Raw genomic sequence first — 27,027 nt, forward strand, 5'->3', positions numbered from 1 at the left:
TGGAGCTGACACTGTGTCACAGCTCTCCATATCCAAATTCCTCCTGGAGAGAACTGATCTCCCAGGAGTGCTGACACACAAGCTTACAGTACAAAAAAGTCACAGTCAAAAACAGCAAGACCAGCTAACACCAGAGAGAACCAGATGGTGAGAAGCAAGGGCAAGAACATAAGCAACAAAAAAACAAGGCTACTTGGCATCATCAGAATCCAGTTCTTCCACCACAGCAAGTCCTGGATACCCCAGCACACCAAAAAATCAAGACTCTGATTTAAAATCACATCTCATGATGATGATAGAGGACTTTAAGAAGGACATAAATAACTTCCTTAAAGAACTACAAGAAAACACAGGTAAACAGCCAGAGCCCTTAAAGAGGAAACATAAAAATCCCTTAAAGAATCACAGGAAAACACAACCAAACAGGTGAAGGAATTGAACAAAACTCTCCAGGATCTAAAAGTGGAAATAGAAACAATAAAGAAATCACAAACGGAGACAACCCTGGAGTTAGAAAACCCAGGAAGTCTTAGATGCAGCCATCACCAACAGAATACAAGAGATAGAAGAGAGAATCTCAGGTGCAGAAGAAACCATAGAAAACATTGACACAGCAATCAAAGAAAATGCAAAAATCCAAAAAGCTCCTAACCCAAAACACCCAGGAAATCCAGGACACAATAAGAAGACCAAACCTAAGAATAATAGGTATAGAAGAGAGTGAAGATTTCCAACTTAAAAGGCCAGTAAATATCTTCAACAAAATTATAGAAGAAAACTTCCCTAACCTAAGGAAAGAGATGCTCATAAACATACAAGAAGCCTTCTGGTCCAAATCGTTTGGACCAGAAAAGAAATTCCTCCAGTCACATAATAAAACACCAAATACACAAAACAAAGAAAGAATACTAAAAGCAGTAAGGGAAAAAGGTCAAGTAACATATAAAGGCAGACATATCAGAATTACACCAGACTTCTCACCAGAGACTATGAAAACTAGAAGATCCTAGGCAGATGTCATACAAACCCTAAAAGAACACAAATGCCAGCCCAGGCTACTATACCCAACAAAACTCACAATTACCATAGATGGAGAAACCAAGATATTCTATGACAAAACCAAATTTACACAATATCTTTCCACAAATCCAAACCTACAAAGGATATTGGATGGAAAACTCTAACACAAGGAGGGAAACTATACCCTAGAAAAAGAAAGAAAGTAATCTTCTTTCAACAAACCCAAAAAAAGATAGCCACACAGTCATAATTCTACCTCTAACAACAAAATAACAAGAAGCAACAGTCACTATTCCTTAATATCTCTTAACATGAGTGGACTCAATTCCCCAATAAAAAGACATAGACTAACAGATTGGTCACATAAACAGAACCCAGCATTTTGTTGCATACAGGAAACACACCTCAGTAACAAAGACAGTCAATAACTCAGAGTAAAATGCTGGAAAACAGTTTTCCATGCAAATGGTTCCAAGAAACAAGCTGGAGTAGTCATTCTAATATCAAATAAAATCAACTTTTAACCAAAGTTATAAAAAACGATAAGGAAATACACTTCATATTCATCAAAGGAAAAAAAACTACCAAAATGAACTCTCAATTCTGAATATCTATGCTCCAAATGCAAGAGCACCTACATTCATAAAAGTAACTTTTCTAAAGTTCTAATCACATCTTGCACTTCACACAATAATAGTGGGAGACTTCAACACCTCACTCTTATCAATGGACAGATCATGTAAACAGAAAATAAACAGAGACACAGTGAAACTAAATTCGCAGGCAAATGGATGGATCTAGAAAATATCATCCTGAGTGAGGTAACTCAGTCACAAAAGAACGTACATGGTATGTAATTACTGATAAGTGGATATTAGGCAAAGAGTGTGGAATACCTATGATACAACTCATGGACCACATGAAGCTCAAGAGGAAGGAAGACCAAAGAATGGATGCTTCCGCCCTACTTAGAAGGGGGAACAAAATAATCAAGAGAAGTAGAAGATGCGAGGGGCTTGGGAGAAAGAGAAGAGACGGAAGGGAAAAGGAGGGGAAGTATCAGATATGGGAGGAGATGGAGGAGATGTACAGAAAATTGAACAGAAATGAGTAGAAGTGAGGGCTGGGGAACTGGGGGTAGCAAACAGAAAGTCCCAGGTTCCAGGAAAGTGAGGTTCTCCCAGGATCCTACAGGGATGACATTAGCTGAAATACCCTACAAAGGGGAGGGAGAACATGTACAGAACATATCCAGAGGTTAGGCATGGCACCTCAGTTGAGGGATGGGGTCACCCATCCATCTCCAAAATTTTAACTCAGAATTGCTCCTGTCTAAAGGAGATACAGGGACAAAGAGTGGAGCAGAGACTGAAGAAAAAGCCATTCAGAGTCTGCCCCACCTTAGGATCCATCCCACATGCAGACACCAAACCCAGACACTATTAGTGATGCCAAGAAGTGCTTGCTGACAGGAGCCTGATATAGCTGTCTCCTGAGAGGCTCTGCCAGATCCCAACCAATTCAGATGCCAACCATCAAACTGAGCACAGGCACCCCAACAGAGGAGTTAGGGCAAAGACTGGAGGAGCTGAAGGGGCTTTATCTGGCATCAATGGGAGGGGTGTGAAGGCTTGATGCCCCAGTGGAGAGAAATGCTAGGGTGGTGAGGCTGGAGTGGGTGAGTGGGTGGGGAAGCATCCTCATATAAACAGGGTAAGGAGGGACAGGATGGAGAATCTGCAGAGAGGAAACCCTGGAAAGGGGATAACATTTGAAATGTAAATAAAATATCCAATTCAAAACATAAAGGTAAAATATAGACGTTAAGACATTAATGTAGAAGGGCTTTTAGGGAAAGAATAATACATACAAAGGTTTAGGTGTGGTTTCTCAGGGGAGATTTGAAATTGTCTTAGCAGTAGATATACATCACTTTGGTAGCTCTCAAGTTATAGCCCAAAGGGTGGCTGAGAAACGTTTCTGTTCCTTTTATCTCTCTTTTTAATGAATGAGATTATAAGATATCTCCAGCAGTGACTTTGATAAAATTATAATCTAGTAAAATAAAACCAAAGCCACTAGGATTACACAAGAGTTTTAGGACATGTCTTTTATTATACATTGGGCTTTTGGCACGAATTCTAGACAACTGTAGGTCTGTATCTAGGAAAGGAGACTGCCTTAAGCAAATGACTATTATTAATTGTGTTGGAGTTCTTGATTCTGGACTGAAAAAGGTTTTAAGCAGACTCTGAGAAGGGGGCTTCTTTCTGATACTCCCATAATTTCCTCCTTTCTATCCTATCTTATTCTGGACTCTTCTCTGAACATGTTTCTTCTATTTACATAAACAGTCCTTCATTTGTAAGTGCCCCATCTGACCTTGTTGTTCCAACCCAACCAATGCTTCATAGCCTCATGCCCTCTGATGCTACTAATGAGAAAAGCCATACACAGCTATATTGAGGTAGATGAAGATCAGCTGCTGGGAGAGGAGATAAGTTTAATGGAACTGGAAGGGTATGATTATGAACTCAAATCCTTGAATTCAAATTCCAGCTCTGTACTTACTAGCCATGACCTTGCTCTCAACTGTCTCCTTTATTTTAACCTAGCCTCAATGCATTACAATACCAAGCACAATGCCAAGTATTAATTTTTGACTTGTTGAATAGACTAATATAAATGAATAAGCTTAGGCCTAGAGCAAATAAGCGCTACATATCTAGCTGTTATCTAATGAAGAGTCAACCTCTATGTTATTAAGCAATTTCATGTCAATGCTTAGAGGCATGATGTCCTGTCACAATGATGGAATTCTAGTATTTAACCAATAATTCCCCAAACCAGACATAGTTCTACATCATTCTCTTGAGACTAGTGCACACAAGATAACAGACATATAATATGATTCTTGAAAGACTTCATAAAGGGTAACTATGATGTTGTTTGCAATTGGTATGTTCAACTAGGCTACCATTTCTCCTTCCCTCCATCCTTAATTGTTACAAAGCTCTTCTTCTCTACCTGGCCATGAGCACATTCAGCATTGGAGATACTTTAGAATGCATGATTCATGTATAAAAAGAGCCTAGCCTGCAACTTATGAAAAGACTAATACTACAAGTTTTTCTCTTCTGCGGACTCTTATTTTAAAGGTGTGTGTGTGTGTGTGTGTGTGTGTGTGTGTGTGTGTGTGTGTTGAATAGAGAGAAAGAAAGAGGACTCTAGAGAGGGAATCATGAGAGGAGAGGAAGAACTCTTAAGGGAGGTGGAGCAGGTAATAGAAAAAGTAATGAAGCACATGTAATAGGAAAACAGAAAGTGAAACTAAGTAGAGGAAGAAAATTAAGCAGATGGGGGTGTCAGGGGAAGATCATGGGAGAACATAATGAAGAGAGGGATTGGTTGAAAACAAAGAATAATTACACATATAGATGAATGTGATATAGTGAGACCCATACTTTGTATACTAACTAGGAAAATCAAGGCTATGATTTTGATAAATTAAAGAAGGGGAGTGTGGGAACACCCAGCCCTCAGTTGTGGGCAATCATCATCCATTACAGAACACTTAGTAAAGAACAAAGTATTACTGAAAACTATAGGTGGATAGTCTTTTTTTTTTTTTTTTCTTGACATAGTAAATCAGAAACAACTCATGTTCCTGGATCTCTCACAAGCGATGTCCCTGTTTCATGGCTTTGTGGAACAATGGTAGCTTTGAAATTTAGACCTAGAACATTTCATCCTTCCAAGAGCAATTGTGTGTGGGTACTGGTTAGGGATTGGGGACAGCTACAAAAACATACCTAGAGAACAGCGTAAACAAGTCATGTGGAAAGGAAGCCAAGGAAGTAAAGTGGCTCATCTATTAAAGATGTGCTCTTTTTCCCAAGTCTTGTGTCCTTCAAAGATTTTGGATTATTTGAGGGTGCCGGGTATATCCCAAAGGAGAATGTTAACAAGCATTTACAAGCTGGGTACTTCTAAACTACTTCAGAGGTGACTTTTGAAAATTCATACAGTATTTTGCAAAACTGATACAGTAAAAAATAACTTCTAAATATGTTAAGACAAACATCATTGGCATCCTTGTTTAGGAAAGCCTCACCTTTTAGTACATGACAGGGAATGCAGATACTCATTACTATTATGGGAATAAATGGCAAATGAGTGTTCAGCCCTAAAGAATATACTTTTACCATCCCCTCTAAGGCTCAGAGAACACTGGGGAAGTGGGAATAGAAGGACTAGAAAAGCCAGAAGATATGAAGGGTTATAAAATACCATCTATGGAGCAAGAAAGAGCCATCAGAATCATCAGCTCGCAACAGCTATTGACACATGCACTATGTCTGCAAACGAAATGAGCCTGTGAACTGTCAGGTATGGATGGAGGAGGGATCCGGAGCCCTGTCACTCACTTCTGCACTGTTTGCTACCCTCAGGCTCAGGGAATGGAGAGAGCATCCATCTCCTTCAGTTGTGTACTCACCGATGACCTTATCAGGCTCCACTGAACACTTCCAATTCAGTGATTACACAGATAGTCCCCAGGGAAACTAAATGGGCCCCAAAACAAAACCCATAGTTGTGAGCCAAGAAAGAGAGTGGTAGGAATATGGAAGAAGAGGGAATTACAAAGATGATGAGAAGGTGGAAGAGAGAATAATCAGAATACAATATATGAATGCATGAAATTGTCAAACAACACAAATAACAAAAACATACTTTTATGAAATTGTAATTGTCAAGCCAACTAACAATCTTTGGAGGTTTTTTTTTTCTCTTGTTTTCTGAATTTATATTTATCCATGTATTTATTCATTTACATTTTGGCATTTTGGAACAAGGTCTTACTATAAAGCCCAGGCTAGCTTCAAACTTACTGTATAGCCCAGGCTGGCCTTGAACTCACAATGAAGCCCTTGCCTTAGCCTCCCACTTGGCTATGAATCTTGAACTTTGTATTCCAAGAATAACCATTGCAAATTAGAATGCTTGGGGGCATGGTATACCAAAGAGCTTTCAGAGACTGCATTAGCATACCATACATACCCATTAATCACAGCAGTGAGTTCCTTGGCATCAGGAACTACACATACTGGATCTTTGTAGAGGGGACTCAGACACAGCTAAATCATTTCGGGGCAAAATTGTCTTCACCTTGCTTCTCTGTATGGGCCAAGTCATTGTAAACCCAGAATAACATAAATCTGCTGGCCGGGGACTGTCAATCATCACCACGGGAGTTTTTGTTTGTTCTGCTTTATTTTAATGAAACAATAGAAACAATACGATATTCAAAGTATATTAGGGACTATCTTGCTACACAGGAAAAGCTTTTACATTTCCAGGGTATCTTAGATTAGATCTTAGTGATTCCCAAGCATAGAGAACCTCTTATCATCATTTTGTGAAGGAGCATACAGATATGAATAATGCTGTCACCTCTTTCAGAGGGGCTGTTGGTATTTTCTGTGGCTCCATGAGTCAGTGCGACTCTGTCTTCCTCTCTGTAATTTCTGAAGTTGTCAGTGTGAGGAATCTTCAGCTAAAGATTCAGAACACCAAGCTCTTCTCTCCGGTGCTTGCCACATCACTTTTGCCTGCAGAATGAGGCTCCCTCAATGACGTACTTAAAAAAAAAAGGGGGGGGGGGGAAATCCCCTGCCCCCATTCTTTCACAAACTTTCTGCCTGAATGATTTCTAGTTGGAGGGCCCTATACATATTTTCTTTCTCCTTCTTGTAGGGTAGTTTGTCTGTCTCTGCCAACTCTGCATGCTGCCTTTTTTTTCCCAAGTCATATCATAACTGAAAAATATTACATTCTTAAGCCTATTCCTGCGAGCTTTATTATAATGAAAATATGAGCTGGAATGGCAGCCTAGTGAGGGCCAAGCATATTTTTTTCTGTCGTACAAAAATTTAAATGTTGAATAACTCAGTAAGCAAATTGCAGCAGCAATATTTCAGGAATCCGGTTTTAATCAAAACCCAAACACCATCATCATCGCAAACATTAAGATTTCAAAATATCCTTTGGATCTTGGTATCTGTTAGAAAAAGGAAATTCTGCTCCTCTCCTATGTACATCCACCCAACCCCCTCCTCCCTCAGCTCCCCGTCTGTCTTCGCCTACAATTAAAAGCTTTATTACCTAAGCTTGCCTTTAAAACCAGCAAGCGTGGTGTGTGTGTGTGTGTGTGTGTGTGTGTGTGTGTGTGTGTGTGTTATCGAGACCGGGGCGGGGGGCGTTTACGCGTTGCTTTTCAGATCCAGTTTTAAGTGTGTGTGTGTGTGTGTGTGTGTGTGTGTGTGTGTGTGTGTGTGCGCGTGTGTGTTTCTAAGAGAAAAGGATTTTCCATCGCCCAAGAGGCCATCAAGTTTTAAGATTGCGAGGCACGACTTCTAATCGCATCCTCCGCGGAAAAGTACAAACAGTTCCTGAGACGAGGTCCCCCACCTCCCACGCGCTCCCCAGCTCTCCCTCCCTGCCTAGAACCCGGACAACCTCCCCAACACCTGTGAATCATCTAGAGGCTGCACCACCGAACTATTTGCATATCGCCGCCTGCCCTACCCAGCTCCTGACTGCTCCTGACGCACGACAAGCAAAGACAGGATTATATTGTGTGGTTATTACTTCTAATCTTTCATCTGAACCAGCAGAAGTAGACATTCTTGCTCATACCAGACCCAGAGGTTCAGAGGGTCGGCCACTGAAAGTGCTTGTGCAATGAGTGACCCTCCAGATTTCAGTACTGTCCTAGCCACCTTCCCCCCACCCCCACCCCCGGATGTCTGGACACGTTCTAAGAAACCCGAATACCGCTCTAGGCCCAGACTGCAAATTCAACCCGCCACAGAGTCATCTATAAGCCCCGGGCAAACAACTCGCAACTCAAAGCCCTAGCCCTGCAAACCCAAGCTAATAGGGCTAACTAGCTTCCCTCTCCCTTTCCCCAACTCAGGTGTTATCTCGGTGATAATTGCTCTGACGTACTTTAAAAGAAAGTGTGAGCCTTTCCCAAACTGGCCATGATTAAATGAGAACTCTAAACCTGCAATGCTGCTTTAATACAATAATTTTCATAAAAATAGCAATGTGAGTAACCTGGTCACGAAAGGAGCTGGTGAGAGCGAGAGCTGAGGGGAATGCCTCTTCGGACCCTCTTCTCTGGAGAAAATAAATCACAACAGAAATCTATGCCAATCCCTCACATCATTACCCTTCTATTCCTTTACCTTCCTCTCGTGTCTGTGACTCAACCAAAGACAAATCATCAGGGGAACGTTTTACATATAAATATGTATATGTTTACATTATTATAATTGTATATACATTCCAAACACACGTATTTACATACATATATTCACATATGCATGCACACGTAAGCAAACGCATAGGCCATCAGGAAAACAGTCGCAAGAAATATGTATTTCCCAAGACGGTGCTAAAATGGAGTCAAAAGAATCGCTCCATTTGGGTGTTTATAAAAGATTGAAATAAAAAGGGTTGCTGCAAAGCGCTCAGGGAGCTGAGTCAAGCGCTCCGCACCTCCCGGCTCCTCCCCTACCGCCCCCAGCCACCTTCCTCCCTCCGCCCTCCCCCATCACACTTCCTCCCCGCCCCTCGAGGAGCCGGCTATTAAAAGCTGCTGACGTCAAAGGAACGGCCATCTTTGATGAGGGCAGAGCTCACGTTGCATTGAAGAAGAAACCTCGGGGAGGTCTGGAGCTGTCTTTCCTTCCCTCCCTACCCGGCGGCTCCTCCACTCTTGCTACCTGCAGGGATCAGCGGACAGCATCCTCCGGAGAAGACAAGGTAAAGAGCCCCCTCCCCCGATCCAGGTCCTAGCCCTGTATGGCTGCATACACAGAAGGGACTGCAGCTGGCAGCCCAAGTGAGCCTGGGTAAATACAAGTATTGGTGCACTTAGGGTGCGGTATTCCCTGTGTGCATATCTACCTAGACTCTCGCCTGGGGCTGCATAAAAGTATTTTCGAGGTGAGCTGTTTGGAGAAGGAGTGAATGGGGACACTACAGATGGAGTGGTGGGAAGAAATAGCGAGGATGTGTACAGAATAATAACTTACTCTTTTGAAGCAGCCGTGGGACCCTCTTCCATCTTGCGATGCAGTTTTGAGATATGTTTAGGTTATTAGGATTGTGGGGTTTTTTTTCTACCTGTAGTCTAAAATTTAAAAGCAAAACACGATCTTGTAGTTCGTTCCAACCCTATGATTATGACTGTAGTGTTTAGGGCACTGCTACCCAAGGGAGATGAGAAGGCAGGGTGTGGGCGCTGGGGAGGCGAAAGGAGAAGGGGGGCAGTTCCCTCCCTGGGCAAGCTGAGCTGCGGCAGCGGCAGCGGCAGCAGCCTCCATGCCCCACAGACTTGATTTATGCCGCCTGCCCCAAGTCAGCTACAGGCGAGCATGTGCTGCAAAGTGGGAGAGCTCTGGAGGTTTGGTGCGGTGGGCTAGACTAGTGGGGGTGCGATGGCGGGAGCTCAGCACCCTGGACAGGAGTGCTCGGCGCCCGCGTCGGCGCCCTGACCTTTCAGCACCGCGGACAGCGATCCGGCTGCAGCGCCGCATTACCTGCTGCAGAGATGCCTGGCTGGGACTAGAGGCCAAATTTTCTCTCTGAGATCCAGGTCTTATAGAAAGTCTTAATAGAGCTCGCATAGTAGATTAAAAGAAAGACAGAAGAATAAATCCTGTCAGCAGGGATTTATTTACAGACAATTGCCTGCTCTCTTCCTCACTTCCCACGTAGCTTCAAGAAAAAGCAGACTACTTGTAGAAGCCTTCTGTATTTCTTCCTGTGCCTTGGTTTAGACAAAAACAAAACAACAAAACAAAACAAAACCATACTTTTAAAAACGGTCACTTATCCTCCATTACGACATATATACTGTAATTTTTTGTATTTAACACAGGGTAGATATATCCGTTGATATTAGGTGGGCTCCAGTGGGCTTATAAGATGATGCTAGTACTATCTATTTATAGGACAGTTCCTTCCCTGTGTTTTTTTTTAATATGGGTTATCTGAACTAGTTTCTGGAATAAATCCCTTTGTCACTTTTCCTTTATTCTTAAAACTAGGTAGAAACAAGCATACACAGCCAAAAGAAAAATTTCAATATCTTTGGCTGTGGTTTTGGAGTTAGTGCATTTCATATTAACATTGGATATGGCAGATTGATTGCTGTAGATGTTGACGTTAAGAATGGTCATCCTTGGGAGAAGTTAAACATGTCCTTCAGGGTTATGAATCGGCTGAAGCAGGAATCTGACCCCCAAGATTCACTGCAATTTCTATTATGGCACTGCAGGATTTTGCTGAGGTCATGATAACTATTTTCTTCTCTGAGGCTTAGAGACTCCGCATGAGCAAAAATTGTCATGATGATAAATATCTGTTTGATTTAGAGTCTCATAATTGTCATGAATGTATCAAGACTAAAATGATATGCTTTCCACAGTTGTTAAATGAGAATAACAGCTTCATATATAAGGATGTATATAATGCATTAAAGACATGCTAGCATGAACCCTTTTAAAGACCTCCTCCCAAAGGTCTTGAATTGTGTTCATTTAGTTATAACTCCAATCATCTGTCTCCCAAAGATACTAAAATTCTCTATTAAAAAGAGTTATTTTATCCCCAGCTATTTATTTGTGGGTTCTCTTTATAAAAATCATGTGTTTCCATGTATGTATATGCTGGCATATTATTGTGTGTAGATGTAAGTTGATCTCAGTGGAAATTCATTCCAGATTATTTAGCTGCATGGGAGTTTATAACTCTGAAATCTTCAGATATAATAAACAACTACGTTTCATTGATGGGAGGTGGAGGGGGGGGGGAGTATGGGGAGGAGTCTTATTTAAATGCTTTGCTGTTATAGTGCAAATCCAGACAGTTCTGCGCAGTTGCGTCAAATGCAAAGCCTAATGCTGCCTGAATTATGTGCTTGAACGTTAGTAATTACTGCTAGGTTTGCTGGATAGTGGAAGATGAAGGAAGGGGGCATAGCATTGCAGTAAAGCTGGCTAAGGTGCCGAGGTGGGAAAAAGAGGCAATATGAGTATTTATATAGCTGAATATATAGGAAAGTTAGCTGAGAAAATAAAAAGAAATGTACCTGTGACGTAGATTTAACATTTTTGTCATGGAAAATCTTCAGAAGGAAAAATAATAAGATGGTTTTTCTTCGTTTTAAAAATCCAGGACAATGTGATGAAGGAGGTGGGAGCAGAGAGGCATATGGAGAATCCAGGAAACATTCCTGCAGATGGTGGGATGGAACCTGCTTGTTTGTTTATTGTTGTTTTCCACATTTAGCATTCTCAGCACAAAATAATGTACAATTTCTACAATCTTTTCATGGTGCAATATCCCTAGAATTGATAATTTAACCTTTACTTTATAAAGCTTTCACAGCTCTAAGGCAAGCTGTCCCTTAATTTGTTAGATGATATTCCTAAACTCTAAAGTTAACCCTGCAGTAAAGGTTATCAGCTGAACAATTGATTTCTCCTCCAATGACGCCTAGCAACTGCATAGCAGCTGGCCTTCAGGAGAACTGTTGGCTTTGACCATTGTAGAAATAAAAACAATGTAATAAAGAGATTGAAGGAGGAAACAAAAGAAAATCCTGACTTTTAAATGATGCACTATCAATAAGCAATGCTTCTTACATTATGAGATTGCGTTACAGTACTAGAAAAGCAGGAAAAATAATGGGTTTGGCCTCAGCACTGGATACATTCTGCAATGTCATCCCTTGCCAGCAGGCACCAACCTAATAGGAAGATATTGATCAGTCAGAAAGCACCAGATACATAAATCAACCCCACAGGGGATATAACATTTCATGGTTATATGGTTTTTGACCTCAGTAAGTTTAGAATCTAGTAATCTTAATAGAAATAATAAGTAATAAAACTTATCACACAAATCCAAAGTTAAAAACCAATAAAACAAGGAAAAATTATGAGATTGTAAGTAATTCATTTGTAAGTAAATGTGAGCGGTGGTAAGGATAGGGTTTCAGACAGGGCAAAATCAAAGTAGACATAGGTCTTGAGCTAGCCTGGAAAGGTTGAAAAGAAATTAGAACGGCCTGCTAAGTAAACAACTTCAAGTTATGTAAGCCAGGCTATCTTTCTTCAGTGAATCCTGCAAATGTCTAGCCATTTGGAGACAGTTGAAAGCTTGTATAGGGTTTTCTAGAATGGAATTAGAGCCCCCTATGGAATGTTTTGAATGGCAATCTTAGAATTAGATATTTTACTCTAAAATTGATTTCTGAGTAATATAACTAGCAAAGCAACGAGGTTCTGGCTAACACCCCAAAATTAACAGAGTAGTTTAATCCCCAGTATTAAAGGGAAACACATCACTATCATCAAGGGTGATTCATTTAAAAAAAAAAAAGTCCTGTAGTTAAACATCACTTACCATCTCTCTCCAAGATATTCGCACCTATATGGACATATAGTCCTCCCCCATAAGTGAATTGCAGTTTCGGTGTTCCATATTTAACTAGAACAAACTATCTGAGATGAATACATGCTAGGGAAATTAAAAGGCAGGTCAGAAACCAGGTGATCAGAGATCCTAGGATGTACATTTGAATAATAAACATAGTGTAGAACGGTCTCTCCCTCTCTCTGAATATTCCACATTGGCAAATGCACTGAATTGGGGCAGGAAGGGGTCGGTTTTTCACAATGTGTTACATACTGCATGACAAATTGAACCAGTGCCTAAAAATGGAGCGTGGTGGTAACATTTTATAAAGCTGGGGTAAGCAGAGGTAAATAACAGAACACATTTCTTTTCCAACTAAGCAGGCTGATTCTTCTTGGTTCCCTATATCCTAGAGCTGGATTGAAGTCTAAACTACACACATTTCTGTTTTTTAACCTTGTAGTTGCCACTCCCATAGTAAAATGTCAAAATTCTAAATACTGATAGAAATACTAAACCAAAATAGCCAACAGCATCATCACTGCAGAGGAAGGAATGGAGGTTACAAGCATAGATTTGATTACTTGCCTTCTGTCAGAAACACAACGTGATTTCCCCCTTTCGCTATTTACCAAATCACTGGCAGAAGAAATGTGATGTGGTAATGTGTGACCTCCCAGCTCATGGGAAGTTGGGGGAAGGGAATGTCATTGAAACTTTAGGAGGAGGTTGTCAAGCTGGGTCCAGAGGACCTTTCTCAGGTAAGAGAAAAGGAAGATGTGAATCACAGTGTCAAGAAAGCAAGACATGGTGAGTGGGGAAACTGTTTCAAAGAAATTAGTCCTATAAAAGGAAAGAGACTTCAGAATTGCTGTCATTGCTGTAACAATAGCTGTGTTGTTTTTTTTTTTTTTACATTATTATCTTCACCAAGATCGCTAGCTATACTTTTCCCCTGAAAAAGTTCAAGTGAATTCTGATTTTAAATGAACTATGTAAACTACAGTCATGTGTCTGATACAATACAATAGCATTTAGTAAGCCATGAATTCGATTTTAAAGGACAGAGATGCCTAAGGCAAAGACTAATCCGAAGTACTTTGTGGGGGGCCAGGTGTGAGATGGCCTGAGCTATCTCTGCTGCTAGTTCACCAAGTGTTGGTAATGACTTTGTAGTAAATCATTTCAGTTTTACAGGTGAAGTGGCTGAGATAGAGCCAAGAGCTAAATGACATATCAGAGAGCTGAACGGGAATAATTGTAGTCAGTCTGACTCCAGAGACCAGGGTGCTAGCTGAATGTACTTGGTTGCTTTTTGTATCATCACTTTTCTTGCTGGTCAAATGAATCACAGTGAATATACATTGATAGGTAGATAGATGCTAGATAGATAGATAGATAGATAGATAGATAGATAGATAGATAGATAGACAGATAGACAGATAGACAGATAGACAGATGATAGATAGACAGACAGGATTGGACCCAGAGCATTAAGCATGCTAAGCAAGCACTCATCCCCTAAACTATACTGCAGGCCTCTGCACGTGATTTTTTCCCCCATCTTTCCCTCCTGGTTTGAGAATCGAGGCATGCTCACAGCTCTCCTGAAGCAACTGCTTATAATTTCCTGTTTTCAGAATCAGTCTCCTAATAACCCACCAGGGCACTGTAAAACTTGGTCTCCTCATCCACAGACAGTGTTGGTCAGTATTGCTGCTATTCTGACGCAGCTGAAAGGCCTCAGCGACGTGTGTGGGCCTCAGAAGAAAGGCTTTTGGATCCTGTTGTCTCAGCAATGCTTCTGCTGTCAACCTGCAGTCACAGATCTTAGAATTCATGTGTCCTCAGTATCATATCCCTTTCTTAGTCTTTTTTTGTATTCCCTCTGCCCCAAATTATTTGATATCATCTTTCTAGTCAGGCAAGAAATCCTGCCTTTTGCTTCAAAGCTCTGTTCAACATCATCACTGCCTTGAATGTCTGCCCTCCTTATTCAGATCCTTGGTCATCTAGTATATACTATGTCCTGCAGCTTTCCCAAACATTTTAAATTCCTTGTAAAAAATAAATTAGGTTTGAATTTTCGCTTCAAGATTCTACTTTTCTCATCTCCTGTGTCTTACTTAAAGCAGTTTGTTGGCTTTTATTTTCTAACTTCTGCTCTCCGTCTGCCATTTATAAGAGAGAAAAAATACCTCTGCAGAATTTCTGAACTGCTAAGTATTTTAAAAAGTCATATTTCTATATGACCTGAATCATATGATACAGTGTAAACAAAAAATGATCGCACATGGTTGAAGGTACAGTGGTCCAGCACCTGCTTACCATATGTGAGGCTCTGGGTTATATCGGAGAGGGAGAGGGAGAGGCAGAGGGAGAGGGGGAGAGGGAAAGGGAGCGAAAGAGAGGGAGGGGGAGAGGGAGAGAGGGAAAGGGAGAGGGGGAGGGGGAGAGGGGCAGAGACAGGGACAGGGACAGAGACAGAGACAGAGACAGAGACAGAAAAATCAATCCTCTTATTTCAGAAAAGACTCCTTGCCTCTATAGTTGACTTCAGATTCCAGCTTTGTTCATCCAGGTAAACTGTTACAAGGCAAGAAAAGATTGTCACTGATTGTTTTCTTGTTGGTTTTCTGCTGACTCACAAACATTATCCTTTACCACAGTTAACTGGTTGTTATACACAAGTCTGTATCCCAAAAAGATATAGGGGAAAATCCTGTTTTAAAGATTAATGTCCCTTTTTCAGTCAGTCTAGAGAAAGTGACTTTTGATATCAACTTGGGATTGATGCTAAATGACTGCTCTGCTAAGTTTATGGCTTCTTGTTTAACCAAGAAGAGATAAATCTGATCCTTTTGCTGCTTTTTGGCCTGATAATCCTACGATTGACCATTCTGTTCGATCTGCTGACTCATTTCTTGGCTTTCCAGGTGGAAGGCCCGTTTTTTTAGACATCAAGGGCAAGATGATTCCCCCCCCCCCCCCCCAAAGTGTTAAGTTCTACAAACTGAGCTTCTAATCTCGGCTTCCCCTTCACTTATTTTATTCTGAGGACACTGGTTCTAGATTTTTGAACTTAGAAGATGACATTCCATGGCTTCAATCAGTGCTTTCTGCCCTATACTGGGCAGCATGGGTGGAAACGAAAGCCTCTCTCGGGTGCCCCCCTGAGGCCAGAGTTCAGCCCTGCACGCCTGCCTCATTTCTGTTTCAGAGAATGTGCTCAGATGAGCTTTGAGAGACAGGCAAACTGTGACTGAATTCCCTTTCCATTGAGAATCTGGGGCCAAGGTGTTGATATCCTTTGTTTATATTTCTCTTTTTTTTTATTTTACAGCTTCAGAAAATACTGACTAGGAAATACAAAGCAAACATTTCTTAAATTCCCTGTAGTTAGTAAACGTTTGCTTGATGGCCAGCCATACTTAAGTCACACTGTGACTTTTTTTATTGCTAAGTAGAAAGTAAAGTGAGATAAATGCCAGAAAGCCTGCTGGGAAGAACATCAGTGAACTGGTTTCATATGAGGGAGTCTTGTGGAATGATGCCTTTTATTTTAATGAGAAGTCATGAGATCTTTACTAGAAATCAAAATCATATTCCTGGTTTATGTTTGAGAATTGTTGAACATAATGGGATTTTCTAACTTGTCCATGAACTTCTCAAACATCATTAGCGTTACTGCAACATATTCACTCATTCATTCAGCAAACATTTTCTGAACAAGCTACCAATTAGCCAGAAAACACTATCCTGGTTCTGCAGACACAGTAGTAAATAAAATAAATGTCTCTGCTCTCAGTATGACATGCTAAGCATACCCTATGCCGACAGAAGTACTTTAGGAAACATGTTTTAAATAGGATCTCTTTCTTTTAACCCAACTTAGAAGAGAACATGGAGGCTAAAAAGATTGTGCAGTGAGTAAGGTTGTTTGTCTTGCAAGCAGAAGGACCTAAATGTAAACTCCAGAACCCACATGAAAAACAAGGCATGGTGGCCCGTGCCCACAGTCTTAGTGCTGGGAAGACAGAGACAGGAGGACTGGGGCTTGCTGGCCAGCTAGTCCATCTTTAATAATGAGCTCCATGACATGAAAAGACCCTGCCTCAAATGATGCAGATGTTATTCTTAAACACCTGACATTCCTGAGGCTATTTTCTGGCCTCCAGACATATAAGCACATGAATTCATGAACACCCATGCATACCCAGGTGTATGCACACACATAAAAAAAACTCAACAGATGCAGTTGACCTAAGGTTTTCTGTATTAGTCAGTACCTACCTACAATAAGGCCACTCTATCATGAATGAATATATTAAGAAACATTGTCACCTAGACTAAATAAATAACTAAGATATGCCTTTGGGTAAATTTGTCTTCATTTACATGGCAATCATAAGACAATATATATCCCTTAAATATAGTTTTGTATTTCAGCATCCGTCTTCATAGGGATACCTGCCTGTGTAAACCACTTCTTACCAAGGGGAAAGAGTAAAGCATCAAGAATCTTGCTACCGCCGGGTGATAATGGTGATAAGCTTGAATTTTGTAGATAAGTAGAAAAAGTTGATAAGGATTATGGGATACAACTATTGCCAAATATAAACGTAACTACATTCAATAAATGAACAATAACTATTTAATTGTCTTTTTTTCTTTAGAGAAAAGACTTCTTAGCTAGAAAGTCTGTAGGGCCTACTTAATTGATTTGACTATTTCCCAAAAATTAGCTGGGCGGTGGTGGCGCACGCCTTTAATCCCAGCATTCGGGAGGCAGAGGCAGGCGGATTTCTGAGTTCAAGGCCAGCCTGGTCTACAAAGTGAGTTCCAGGACAGCGAGGGCTATACAGAGAAACCCTGTCTCGAAAAACCAAAAAAAAAAAAAAAATCTTGCTACCTTTTAGGCCAAAAAAAGACTACGCTGCAATCTGAAATGCTTGGAACAATAAAAAGCCAAGGTGACCAGGAGAGAAAATGCAGTATTTTTGTACTTTCCTCCCCTGAAAGTGCCCCATTATGGGCCATCAGTCAGAGATTGAGAATGAAGTAGGATATAGGTTAGTTTTCCAACCCCTACTTTTAGACTTTACTTGCGTTTATCAGTTAACTATGTTCCCATTTCCACCTCCCTTGAAGGTTTATGGCATAACTTTATAATTACCTACCTATACCTTTTTCTTCCTTAGTAGAATATAGAAGCCCTAGAGATCAGAGATAGCAGCTCTTGATTTCTTAGTAGCCGTCATGCACCAGATCGAATGGGATAAGCAAGTGACTGAAGATATCACCATGTTTTTTGTTTGTTTGTTTGTTTTTTCTTCAGAGAAATGAATTTCACTCCAGTAACTAGTTCTGCCTTGAATCAACCAGAAATTTCAATCTGGAAAACACACTAACTGTTCTGTAGCTCTGCAGGTCGATTCACCCTAAATGTTGGGATAAGATTATGTCTGAAAGAGGTGTTTGGCTTACCTTGAATAGCTACCAGACTATGGTAAACAACTTATTATTCTACTATGATGTTGTATCATCTATCAGCCAGGGGTTAAAATGCTGATGAAGCATAAAGAATTCTCAAGAAAAGCATTGCTTAAAAGCAGAACTGTATTCAGATATTCACGGCCATTACCTAAGAGTGATTTAACCCATTTTCATATAGGAAGCCAAGGTGTTTAGCGTGTCTTGTGCATACATTTAAAGGTCTATATTAATCATTAGGATCAAATGATATTTTTAATCGTTGCCCATACATAGATTGAGGCATTGATTTGTGCCTTTGGTCAGCCCTTGTCTTCAGAAGCGCACACTGCTTCATTAGGATCGGCATGGTGTATACGTGCTGTCCATCTTGATTTGGCTTTCTGCAAAAAATGTCCTTTAACATCCAGCGTCCAGCATCCACTTTGTTAGAAGAACAAAAATACGCATAGCATATCAGCTTCATTTATCTTAGGAAAACCAATATTTATCACCAACTGAACAAGGATTTTTGTATGTCTTTTTCTCCATATTTTCTCATAAAGGAAGTTTTAAAAAGTAGTAGATAGTAACTCTGTGTCTACTTTCCACAGAATATATAAACAGTCGAATGACCACAAAGAAAATAACAACAAATAATTGGCTAAATGACCCCTAGATAGTACACTCAACTTTTGCTTAGGTTATTTCACATAATCTCCTTGGAAACATTTAAACTGTTTGGAGCTCTTGTCTCTCTGACTATAAAGTCCACATTTTTTTTTTCTTTCTACCCATGAGTTTTCAACATTTACATATAATTCATTGAGGCTTTCTAAACACAGTAGTTCTCAGCCTTTCTAATGCTGCAACCCTTTAGTGCAGTTCCTCATGTTGTGATGACCCCCCCACGCCCAACCATGAAATTCTTTCATTGCTACTTCATAACTGTAGTTTTGCTACTGTTCTGAATCACAATGTAAATATCTGATATTCCGGATATCTGATATGCGACCCTGTGAAAGGGTTTTTTTTTTTTTACCCCCTCACCCCACAGGTTGAGAACCACTACTGTAATAGACTGCATGCTGCCAGTGAGTCAGCAAACCTCCAAGAGCACAGTCTTCCAGGCTAAGTCAGGTGCATATGATGGTATGAGTGACCAGAGACAGCTAACGTTCAGATGAGTTCATTGAGCACTGAACAAAGAGGCAGAGGTTGCACACTACCCCAACCATAATAGCTGTGCAACCTTGAACAACTCACCTAAACTAAACTGATTCTATGTAAAGAAAAAGAGGTGGCTACTATGAATGCCAAGTGGATGTCATGAGGCCTTAAGAAATTACTATTGCTGCTACCTCCCACCCTATGAAAGGGGAAGGCAGGTCTCTGTGTTCCATTAGCCAATGTTTACCAAGTGGTATTGCTTGCGTTCTTGATTGAAGGTTATTTGAAGAAAATATGCTTCTTTTCTTTTCTATTGTGTTTTCTTTTTAGAGAGTCAATGGCTCATGGTACCAGATTACTTTTTCACTTTAACAGCATACATGATAAATTGGGACGATGTATCAGGAGTATTTGATTTTTCTATTTGGGGAAGGATTTGAAAATGCCTTTGATGGCATCTCTGCTTTGGGAATGGCCTCATGATCCTTAGAATTAGATTTAGATACCCAAAGAGGCTCAGTTTTCACTTAAATAAACACTAACCCCCTCTTGCTTTATGCATTGGATTTCAAGGGCCCTTGAGGGAAACAAAGGAAATATGAAAAATATATTTTGCTGTGCAAAAGAGATGTGCTGCAAGCTGTTCAATGAACCATCACCAAACCACATCTGTTGGTGCTGTTTGTTTTCAGCTTTGTGCTGAGAGGTTTTTGTTGTTGCTGCTGCTGCCACTACATGGCGGTATGTGGGGGTGGGGTCAGACTTTTTATCAGATTGACATGTGTGCTTTCTTTCTTTTCTTCTTCTTCTTCTTCTTCTTCTTCTTCTTCTTCTTCTTCTTCTTCTTCTTCTTCTCCTCCTCCTCCTCCTCCTCCTCCTCCTCCTCCTCTTCCTCCTCCTTCTTCTTTCTTTTTTTTTGTACATGCACACAACATACAATCAAAGAAATGCAAACACCAGGTCTTTAAAACATTTAGCATCCTCTATGAGCTAATAAACATAAATGCAAAAATGAAGTGCAAAATACCTCCAAAATTGTATTCACATCAAAATTCCCTATCAAACATGGAGAAGGTTGCCCAAGATACCATATGCAGTGAATCCTCAGTCTACTTTGGGGAGAATTCCTGCAAATTTAGGCCTGAATGGCAAAAGATTATTCTGGGAAAGGTTTTCAAAGGCCCCCGTTATCTTCACATTAGCATCTGCTGTGTGATAATTATAGTCCTAGCTATTGTGGTCAGTTTTGTATTTAATCTCTATAGCAACATACCAAGTGGTAGATGCTATTTTCCACACTTAGATAGGATAGTGTTGGTCAAGCTATTTCTAAGGATCTTAAGGTATTAATTGCTACCCTTCTACCTATGAACAAGTTTATACAATGGCCATATTATGAGCCCAGATATACTGACTGATGAGTTGGGATAAGTATAGCTTCTGCAGGCTAAAGGACTGAGATTAATACCAAATCTGAAGGCATTGCATTGAAGACTAAACTAGGTGACAGTGAAGCCTAAGCTTCATACTTACAGTTCTTTCTATAGCCTTTGATGTATATGAGTATCAGGAATGACCCAGTGGGAAAAGATGCAAGTATGTGCCCCAACCAACCATAATTTTAGCTATGTCAAATTTTCCTTAACCACTAGGAAGGGGTGATAGCATCCTATCTCTTTATCTACTAATTAGAACTTGTTTCTCAGTCACCAGAGGGGACCAAGGTAAAGTTGAGTCATCTTTGGCCCAGTGGGATAATAAACATTCAGAATTAGCATCTAATTGGATGATGGAACGAAGAAAGGTTCATAGATGATAAAAGAGAGAAACTAGCTGGGCGTGGTGGTGCAAGTCTTTAATCCCAGCACTCGGGAGACAGAAGCAGACGGACCTCTGAGTTCAAGGCCAGTCTGGTCTACAGAGTGAGTTCCAGGACAGCCAGCGCTGCACAGAGAAACCCTGTCTCGAAAGAGAGAGAGAGAGAGAGAGGAGAGAGAGAGAGAGAGAGAGAGAGAGAGAGAGAGAGAGAGAGAGAGAGATAAACTGTCTAACTGTCTAAATGTGCTCTTAAACTACCTCAACCATCTCTTATTAAGCATGCACATTAAGTACTTGGCTCTTCAAGGCACCTCCTTGAGTGGTGAAGCATGGATTCACTTCCCAGTGGGTGGTTGTTGCTGGCTCTTAGCTAGCATCTTTGGGACCAGAACCATTTGTCTCCCATGCAAAAGGTTATCCTTAGTATTGCACGTGGACACAGTGGATCTTGAAAAGTTCTTGAAAACAGCTAGAGAGGGTGGGCAGGGAGTAGGGAGGCACTACCAGTGGGGGGAAAATCATGGTCTGTCTAGGCCAAATGGGCAAAGAAGTCACATAGCTAAGCACAGAGTCTATATAAAAGGAGGAATTATGGGGAGGAGGAAGATCAAAGCCAATTTTCACACACAACACATACATATGTATATAGTGATATGCAGCAATCTTGGAAGCATGAGTCAGAGGTTTTGTGTTGGCCACAGTCTGTGCATGGAGCTTTTCCTGTCTGTCCCAAGGCTATCCTTCCTCTCGTCACTGTGTCCACGTGCAATACTAAGGATAACCTTTTGCATGGGAGACAAATGGTTCTGGTCCCAAAGATGCTAGCTAAGGAAACTTACCCAAGGCTAATTCCTATGCTACCCCCACAGGCTTTCCAATGTCTCTCCCAGTCAAAATTGGAGCCCCTAAGTAAAAGAATTTAATGCCTTTGAGCCAAAAGGGCACCTAGAACATAAACCCAATCTTTCCAAGGAAGCTGAACTATCACAGAAGCAAATACCAGGTAAATTCAGAAGAAGAAAAAAGGAAGATGTTTTCCTCCCAACATTAATGATGAGTATGCCCTCTAGTTTGGGACTAGCAAAATAAACGCAAATATCTTACTCTTTTGTCTGCCTGAGAAATTTTACTTAAACCTGCCTTGGTAAAGGCAATTTTATATGAAGGTTTTTCTCTGTCTCTCCAGACATGTCTCATACTCAAGCAAGAAAACCCTGATTTCTCCTCTAATTATAAGAACCACCTATAATGCTAGAGACAATTATCAGCCAGTCCTCTTTCCTGCAAACACCAGCAAAGGGAACCTGAGGGAGGAGGTGCCAGAAAAAAACCCTAAAGGCTTTTCAACTGTGTTCCTGCTGCTGCTGCTGCTGCTGCATGGAAAACAAGCCAGGCAACTGCTTGGAAGCCCTCACCTTAATCAGTCCGTAGAGTAGCAAGGAGCAGCTGGCTCACAAGGATGCCTAGCCAGGCATATTCCAATGTGCTCCAATTTATGGCTGCGCAAATTTTAGACTCAATTTGGACATCATCTGATTGTAGACCCCTGAAGATTAAACCCTGGATAGATGCCCTACTTTTTCAGGCCCTGCACCATCCCAAAGTCAAATCATAAGGCTTCTTTATTTAGTTGAAATGCAATGTCACCCTGGGTCCATCCGGAAGCAGAGCCTACTTGAAGGTTGTGAATACCTGCAATTTATCTGGGAAGTGGTCTTAGAAGTGCTGTCAGGTGAGGAAAGAATTAGATGGGAATTTGAAAGAAGGTGCGCAGTAGTCATTATTGGGCAGGGTGACCCCTGCTGAGGCCCATTCTAGCTGGAACTTCCTCGGGAGAAAGTATCCAATACGTGCAAAGCAGAAGGAGGGGGAGCAGGAAAGTGAGAGTACCATGCATGGGTTAGGGCACCCACCTTTGTAAGAAAGCAGGCTCCCCCTGAAACTGAGAAAACCCTAAGGCTTGCAGCATTTGCAAGGAACAAATAGCAGGAGAGGCTAGCAGAATGCACAGAAATGGTGTGTGATGAGGGAGACAGGTGACTGTCAACAAGATGCTACAATTTTGCAAATAGTAATGGCCCGATATCCCAAGTTTCCCAGAAGCTATCTCCAGTGTTGGCATATTGGCATCTCAGCCATTCATTTACCCGTCAGTTAGGCTCCTAGTGGGTGTCACTTTCTCAGCATCTATGCACTGAAATGCACATGTCCCTGAGCTTTAAAAGGGTACAGCTGAGATTCCTTCTAGGAGGCACCTTCAAGCCCCAGCAGCAGCCATTGTAAACCCCATCCCAAGTTGGGTGGAGATTCTAGTCTAGAGATTTCAGCCAAAGCCCAACCTTGCCTAGCCCTGCTTGTTCACTTCAATGGGAGGTCAGCCATTCTAAGAGTATTCTTCATGTAACTTAGAGACCTGAGATACATGAAATGGATTAGACAACTTCCGGAGGCAACAGGGATTGTTATTGTTACATGTTGGTTGTTTTGTATGGTATTAGGAATTAACCACACAAGACTTCATAGATGTTAGATAAATAAGTACTCGACCACTGGGTTATTCCCATGCCACAGAATATTGTTTTGGTAAGTATTTTTCATAAATGGTAGCACACTCTAAAATAATGGTATAAAGTATACTACAGTGAACAGCATGATCACATGGCATGGTCACTTCTTATCACTGTTAATTAATATGTTCTATATTTTATTGATGTAAACTGTGTAAACTGTGTTTACATCAGTGTTGTCACAAACATCTCCAGATGAGTATAATATTCGAGCACTCACATCATTACAGATCCATCATCAGGTGTTAACAACTCTCTAGTACTACTATAATGGACGTGAACCTAGCCATATATGTAACTGTCATTAGCAAGAACACCACTACCTCTGCTCATGACCATATGTGAAAGTCACAAACATATAAATGACATTCGAGTAATGGAAGTATTCTGAAGAAAATCCAAACAAGAACAGAGTAAACAAGGGAACACTGATCCTAGGTATTTATTTATTTATTTATTTATTTATTTATTTATTTATGGAGTATTGCTATATTGCCCAAGCAGTCCTCAAACTGGTAGGCTCAGGCAGCCCACTTCAGCCTCCTTGTTATAAGAAAATGCCTCCATGCCTGACATTAGCCACCATTTGAAAGTACACAGTGGACTTGGTGGCTACAAATACTGGTGTAAAAGTTGGAGAATCACTTTTAAAGGAAATGGCAATTTTCGGCTGTAGCAAGACCCTAAGCCAAGTGTACTAAGTATACAGTCACTCCTATACTCATCCTGGCCAAGTGCAGTGGAAACGTGGATTTTCATTTACAGGCAGGAAAACTGAGGTTCCAAGAAGACATGGGGAATTCATCAGACATCCGTTTTCCCTCCTTCAGTGGTCCTCTACAGCTAGTTCCGAGATATTTTGTGCAACCTCAGTGCAAGTGCACGGAAAGAGACCTTGCAAAGCTTTTTCAGCTGCCGGCCTTCTCAGCTGTGTGATTTTGATGTTTGCAGGCCAGCTCCACCTGACTGCCAGAGTTGGGGCCTGCAGCTATTTTTCTGACTTTGATTGCTCAATCTGCAATCATGATCCCAGTGCCAGGGAGGCCTAGCAAACCCTAGAAGGGCAGGCAGGGGGTCTCTGGAGCTGTACTTTTTCCTATTAGTAACCCAGGGAGTGATATGAGTGGCTTCAGTGGTCAGTGGAGCCAGCAATCGCAGTGGGGGTATGGGGGGACCTTAGCAGTGAGCTAGAGAAGCATGTCCATGGAGCGCTGATGGGTTGCTGGAAAAACAGGAATGCCCATCCACCTTGCTGAGCTTTTAGGAGGGTCAAGCCTGAGGCCTAGGGATGGCTTGCCTGCTCAAGAGAGACCCAGTGTTGGACTGCCAGGTTATTCAGTGTGGACTTTTTTCCCAAGAATGCTGTTGTTCTTACCTCAAGGCAGCCCAGGTTTGCCCTGTGATTGGGACAGACCTCAGTGGGGTAGCGTAGCAAAGCAGGTGCAATTGGAACTAAGGTTCTGCCATTCACAGACAACCTGACAGTGTCCCCTGGGCCTTATCAGGTTCAACACTGTAGATCCACATCCTCACAGCGAGCTTTGGAACCCACAGTACTGGAATTCTCCACTGCCTATTATTGGCCATGCATATATTTTATCCAGCAGCTATTGCATGCCAAGTGCTTCAGCAGGCAACGGGCAAACAGGTGATCATAACAGGCAAGATCTCCTTTGGAGGTAACATTTTAAAGACAAGAGAGGGATAGCCATCACATTGATGGGGCTGGGGAGAGGGACAAGAAAATTACCAGATAAAGACAGGGTCTACAAAGAGACCAGACCGGAGATGACTGGGAGAGGATATCTGACCGTTGATTTGCAGCCACAGGCAGCCCCAAGCCTGCTCAACCTTGGAGGATATCAATCCACAAATGCTGTTGGAGGGGTGTGGGAAAAATTGTTAGGAAAGAAACATACAAACCAAGTTATGAGGGCCTGGTGAGGAGTTTTGCTTTGGATGAAAGACTCCAGAAGGTCTAAGAATTTTAAGAAGGGAATTAACTTGGTCTGATATATTTTCTTTTTCACATAAAGTGGAGCAAGAATGAAAACAAGCCTACTAGGAGGCAACTGCAGTTCCAGAGTTGCACCTATAGGTGAGGAAGCAGGCACAGAAAGGAGGGTGGAAAGACTTACTGAGAGCTTTCTGCTAGGCAGGACTAGCCAGCAAGGAAAATAGCATCAATTAACCAGGTAACGGCACCAGAGAACCCTACCTATTGCCTCTTTATCACATCCAGTAAAGAATGGAGGCTGAGTCTGCCTCCTAAGAATGGCAGAGTTTGTGTACAAGCAAATTCAAGCAAAACTCACAGGAACATGAAGGAAACAGGATGAAACTGGGGAGAGTTAAGCATGGGTATGGGATCAGGTCAATACTGTGCCCCTGATCCCCAGGGATCTCTGGAGTAAAGATTGCATAGAACCCAGCTTTGAGATTGGGGAGGTGACTTTTGAAGGCTTATATTACTCAGTTTTTGGAGGACTGTACAAACTCCCAGGCATCTTCAGGGGAGGATGCTCCTCTTAGCCACAGGCAGGGCTCAGTAGAATCCCAAATGGGAACCCTGAGCCACATCAATGCAGCATCTGAGAAGCAGACACACCTGCCAGGAAAGACTAAGAGGAATAGGGTTAAGATACCTGCACCGTTTCTTATAATGGTTATAACTTTCCTGTGAGAGGACAGAGGGGCAGTGTGGGTTAAGAAAATATGAAGAAGCATAAGGCCCAAATGTCTAAATAAGTAAGTTAGTACAGGAGGCTTGTAACAAGAGAACCCCCCTCCCCATTGCCCACAGATTCTATTTGAACTACCCATAAAGAATCAACTGCCACTTTGCACTCAGTTTATTGGTGTTTCATTCACCCAACTCTCAACCACAAAGCTTATATCTGAATATCCATTCATGCCATATAAAAAGTGAGGATTTGGCCTCTGTTTCTGCAAACAGACAAGTCCAACAATGAATGTAATGCATTAGCAAGGAATAATAGGCTGGGGACATAGCTTAGTTAGAGTACCTGCCTAGCGTTCACAGGATCCTGATAATGTAGGCTATGTCCCACAGCTGTGTAGTTCCTTCCGATGTAAATCCATGGGTTTTGAAATTTGCCTATATATCAGAATATGCAGTAATCTTTTTTTAAGTTTTTTAATTTTTAAAGAGTGTATATGTAGGGGGTGCATGTAAATACAGTCCCAGCAGAGTCCAGAAGGAATCTCTTGTAGCTGGAGTTGCAGGCAATTATGAGCCACCCAACATGGGTGCTGAAAGCTGAACTTGAGTTCTCTTTGAAAACAGTATGAACTCTTAACCACTGAGCCATCTCTCTAATCCCATATCCATTAAAAAATAATAATCCCAGAGCCCAAGCCTGGTTTAGAGTAACTAAAGAAATCAAATTATAATTTCTAGAGTGGTTTTAAACTATAGATTTTGTTTTAGCATAATTTTAGACTTACACAATAGTTGATTAGA

At 41.3% G+C, this 27,027-nt stretch overlaps 1 protein-coding gene and 1 long non-coding RNA gene across 9 annotated transcripts in view; one reads left to right on the forward strand and one right to left on the reverse strand.

The window, feature by feature from the left end:
* The window catches only part of Gm32659, a 186,579-nt gene extending 176,988 nt beyond the window's left edge, over positions 1–9,591 (reverse strand). For both annotated transcript variants that reach the window (XR_375013.3, XR_375014.4), the window contains exon 1: positions 9,126–9,591. This is a non-coding gene — a long non-coding RNA (predicted gene, 32659). The remainder of the gene's footprint in view (positions 1–9,125) is intronic.
* Snap25 (synaptosomal-associated protein 25) overlaps positions 8,692–27,027 on the forward strand; it is a 68,990-nt gene continuing 50,654 nt past the window's right edge. For 4 of the 7 annotated variants that reach the window (NR_149318.1, NM_001291056.1, NM_011428.3 and 1 more), the window contains exon 1: positions 8,703–8,853. The gene's annotated coding sequence lies outside the window, so the exon portion shown is untranslated. Of the gene's footprint in view, positions 8,854–8,895; positions 9,037–27,027 lie in introns of those variants that run through there. The other 3 variants (XM_017316761.2, XM_017316760.2, NM_001355254.1) reach the window with 3 other exon arrangements.

This window comes from Mus musculus, chromosome 2 (genome assembly GCF_000001635.26).
Source record: "Mus musculus strain C57BL/6J chromosome 2, GRCm38.p6 C57BL/6J".
Classification (NCBI taxonomy): Eukaryota; Metazoa; Chordata; class Mammalia; order Rodentia; family Muridae; genus Mus; species Mus musculus.